General features: G+C 31.2%; 1 pseudogene across 1 annotated transcript; it reads right to left on the reverse strand.

The window, feature by feature from the left end:
• Positions 1–1,443: 1,443 nt before the first annotated feature.
• LOC149556387 (taxane 13-alpha-hydroxylase-like) lies at positions 1,444–4,138 on the reverse strand (annotated as a pseudogene). Its single transcript, XR_016352349.1, has 3 exons — positions 3,152–4,138; positions 2,853–3,040; positions 1,444–1,875 (listed from the first exon to the last, which is right to left on the reverse strand). The product of XR_016352349.1 is annotated as a taxane 13-alpha-hydroxylase-like (transcript).
• Positions 4,139–4,894: the final 756 nt, after the last annotated feature.

The raw sequence follows: 4,894 nt of genomic DNA on the forward strand, positions 1-4,894 counted from the left end.
GAGGCCAGTTAAGTGGTCAATGTTGGCAGGCATGAACTCTTGCAAATTCCTAGACTACTCAGACTGTGAGTGTCTTTCCACACCTATATCTGTTGGATAATTGCATTTATATTTTCATTCAATTATATAGAAACTATTTCTAAATTTGAAGAAAATAGTTGTTCAATAAAAATTAAATGAATTTTACAAAAAAAAAGCCCAAGTACAAGGTCACAATCCTTAAATACATGGTTGTGGAACATAGCCAATCGGTCAAGAGACTATAAAAAAGAGACTTATTATCAGTTTTTACTTTAGTTAATAATTAATATATAAAAATTATGTATAATTTATTGATACATTTATGCATTATCAAAATTTAATTCTAAATTAGAATATAGTGTTTATTTATTGTTTTAAATTTTACATTTGTTATTTTATTCACTCAAAAAAGTTTTGAATTACAAATGATATATTTAAGTTTCTTTTTAAAAATGTTTGAAATTAATCTATTTATTATATGTTATATGTAATTTTAAAATAATATAGCTTTGCATTAAAATTAATTTATTTCAAAATATAATCATGTTATCTTTTCTCATCTATCCGGTTCAATATGTATTTTTCTTTTATATTAGTCCCAAAAACAATTTAAAAATCTTGTTGAAATAATTTATCTTTCAATATTGACAAGGAAAATCATTAATTTTTTTCTTTTTCATTTCTATTATTTAAAAAAAAAACAAAATCTTCCATTTGGTGAAGAATTTTTAAATGATCTACTTTCTAACAACTAACAAAAACACAAGGCATGACCAACTCAATAGAGCTCTTGTTAAATAAAGATTTTACAATTCTATTAATAATTTCTCACTAAAATATCCTCATTTAAGAGACCATACATGAATATTAGTGTGTGGTAATCTCTTAAAAAATAAAAATATGTGATTGCTAAGAATATAAGATAAATAGTTGTATTCAATCTTTTTCTTTTATTAATTTTTATAGTAATAGGAGTTTATGAATGGTAATTACATCTTCAAGTTATCATTTCTTATTTGTAAAATGATGACACACAATACAAAAATGTTCAATAATTAAATAAACTTGTCAACTTAATACAAATAATTCCTTATAAATTTTTATCATTTAACAATCTTATACACAAATATTAATATACTCAATTGTCTAAATGAAAATAAGTTTGATATTTCAATGCTAACAACATAACAAAAACAATTGTTTTCTCATTTAACAATCGTATACACAAATATTAATTTACTCAACTGTCTAAATGAAAACAAGTTTGATATTTCATTGCTAACAACATAACAAAAACAATTGTTATCAACCTTTTTCTTTCCCTTGTTCACTTTAATAAACAATGCATAGATAATAAAATGCTAGAAGAAATGACAATGTCACTTATTTGTAATACTAACAAAATATCTCACTACAACTAAATTGAAAATAAGAAATCTAAGAATTCCTTAAAAATAATATAAATATATGTTTTGAAGGCTATATATTATCTTTTCCTATATTCTTAAGCATGGATGGAAATATACATACTTCATGTGTATTATAATATCAATACAATCACTTGCCCTTAGGGTGGAGCTTGATTGCTAAATTCTTATTAGGTTTTGGTGCAAGGTCACAAATTATCTTTTCATTATGAAATTTCATAGACCATTTATATTTAGATACTAAATAGTGTAAGAATATAATTGTCTCTAACTTTGCAAAGTCATAACCTGGACAAGTTCTAGGACCTGCGCCAAATGGTATAAACATGTAAGGTGGAAGTGAATTGCCAAAATGAGCAGGATCAAATTTGTGTGACTCCTTGAAAACTTCTTCATCCCAATGAGTGATACCAGTTGTCCAAAATATCTATTTAGTTTTGCAACACAAAATAATGTACTTCGATGTTGACAATATTAGCAAAACATAATTATCAAATTGAAAACCCTATACAATAGTGTAGAACGTAACATACTTTTGAGATTTTTACTTCACATACTTAACTATTTTTCCTTGAGAAATAACTTGTATTTAATTCAATTGAGGCTTTGATAAAAAATTTAAATTTAATTTTTGAAATATTTCAAAATCATTATACATTTTCTATGTAGAGTAAGAAATTTTTAGAGTAAAAGGTGTCAATTTAGTTTATATGTATGTTTTTTATCAATGTTTAATCATTTCATTTTCTTGTTTTTGATGGATTAGAGTGTAATTCAACATTTATTAATACCATTGAAGCTAAGAGTCCAGGAGGTCCAAGTAAGCATGAAGAACATAGTTACTGAGGCTCTTGAGGTTCCTGGGTTTGCTACGGTTGATATCATCCAGAGTACTGCAGAGGCAGGCAAAGAGCTAGCAAAGATCATTAAAGAGCTTCTTTAGGAGCTGGTTGGGTTCACTGGTGTGCTGGTTTCTGGTTTGTTGGTTCTATTTTTTGTTGTTTCCAACTTTTTATTTTAAACTCTAGGTTCCAAGTCCTTGTAAAACTTGGGTTTGTTTCTGTTTGGTTTTACGCTACTGGTTTTAGGTCCCTCTAAAACCTGATTTTTTGATGTTTTGTGGTAAACTTTAAGTTTTAGGTCCTTGTAAAACTTGGTGATGTATCATGTTTATCTTTAGCTTTTGTAAAGGGTTTCGGGGCCCTTCAAAACCTATTTGTGTATTAATCTTAACATTTATTAATTTAAACAAATGTATAATTTTGTTTCTAAAATCCTCCACTAAATTCGATAAATTATGAACATTTAGATCCACACTAATTGTCGTATGCTATTGATATTTATATAATGCATACCTAAAATCAATTTTCGTTACTTCTCCTGATTCACATATAACAAACATACCTGCCATCCTTTAGGAATTGTATAGCCTCCATATTCTACATCTTCAATGGCTGTCTTGAATCCACCAAACACTGGCAGGATGTAACGCAATGTTTCTTGAGCAACCTTCCATGTATACTTCATTTTCTGGATATCTTCCCATCGAAGAAGTTCATTTGGTTGTTTCCCAAATAGAACCTCTGTTTGCTCTGCAACAAAATTAGAAACGATAACCTATAATCATATACGAGTTTCATAAGCCTGATTAGGTATACCACTGAATTTGAATCAAGAAAAATTAAAAAAAGAAAACAACCAACCTTGAAGAATGTTATTGTAAAGTATGGGATTCAATGCCAAGAATCTGACAAGCTGGGTAAAAAGAACAGTAGTAGTGTCATGGCTTCCCAGCATGACCACAATCATGTTATCTATGATCTCATCTTCAGTCAGGGGTCTATCATTCTCATCCTTCATACTCAACATGCATGACATTAAGTCTTGTGTGGCAGAGGCTTTTCCTTGTTGCAGCTCTCTCCTCCTGCCCTGTAGAAACACTGATAAACGCCTATATAGTCTATGCCGGGCATTCAAGCTTCCATGAAATGCTGTTCCAGGCAAATTCAGGGGAAGAGACCAGGCACCTTTCACAAGAGCAGAAATTTCATTCTCGAGAACCTTCCTCTCATTTTCATCCTTGAGACCAAATAGAAGATCACATGCAACATGGAAAGTAAGCTCTTTCATCAATGGGGCAGCTGTAATACTCTCTTTTCCTTCCCAATGCTCTGCAAAATGTTGAAGTATAACTGACTCCATTCTACTCAAGAACTTCTGCAGCGCTTCAGGCTTCATGAATGTCATGATGGCGGCTCTCATCCTGTTGTGATTTTCTACAGACAGATCAAACATGTTATTGGGCCCAAGAAGCCGGCTCATACTGGAAATCTGCTTGTTGCTGATCATGCTGTAATTGTGTTGAAAGATGAAGCGGTTGCCTGCTTGCCCTGTGACAACAACTGTTGGGCGCCCCATTAATGAGGTTTTGAAGACAAGGCCATATTTGTAGACCTTCTCTTGCACCCACTCGTTGGCTTTGTTAACCCTGAAAGCTTTCATGAATGGCAGGGTTTCTCCTATCAATGGAAGCCCTAAATTTCCAGGAGGGAGGTTTTCGCCGCCTCCCATATTCAGAATCTTGAACGCCATGAGAAATAGAATTGAAGCAATCGATGAGTCCATAACAGGAGATTCAGTTCAGGAGAAGCCATTAGAGCTTTAGTCATGAAAGCCTTGGCAAATTCCATTGCTAGGATCGATGGATTTGATATGAAGGGTAACAGAACTTATTTAATAGCTTTGGATTATGCCTTCATGAACAAATGGGCAAGATTCTTTCAGACTCTCACTTGTCGTTTGTAGATGTTTGATAGGGAAATACTCTTGTGGACTAATGTATTTGGTTGCTTGTCGTTGGGCCATAAGACAGATTATTATTTAGTGTTTATTTTTTTCATGGACTATTTCTTGCCCTTTCCTAAATATTTAACTTGTGAGCATCCATAATTATAGAGGAGAAACGAAGCTGATTCACAAGTATGTTAGTAAAATAAAAGTCTTTTGTTCCATTTCTGTAAGTCATTAGGTATAATCAAATAATCTGCCTTATCTATTATGATATCTCTATGCCACTAAATTAAGATTCTTTTATTTTATTTTTCAAAGTCAAACATTTTATATAATAAAATTATATATCTTAGTTTTATTTATTATGAAGTTAAAGTCATGCTCAACAAGACTTGTTCTCTAATGGGCTCATTCAAAACAAGGGCTCATAGACAAAATGAACACTTAAGATATTTATTCACTAAAACATGTATGATATGATGACACAGTCAATGTTTTTGATTAAGTAAAACAAGTCTTTTAATGGGTGTCTGAAACCCACTAGTTAACAACAAAATACTACTTAAAGACCAGTGCTAGCAGCAAAGCAACATAAAACAACAAGCCAAACCAGGCCACCGGAACTAAACATATAAAAAATAGGCACAAAGAGGAAT

Source organism: Cupressus sempervirens, chromosome 5 (genome assembly GCF_028749045.1).
Source record: "Cupressus sempervirens isolate cs-2001-9-10 chromosome 5, ASM2874904v1, whole genome shotgun sequence".
Taxonomy (NCBI): Eukaryota; Viridiplantae; Streptophyta; class Pinopsida; order Cupressales; family Cupressaceae; genus Cupressus; species Cupressus sempervirens.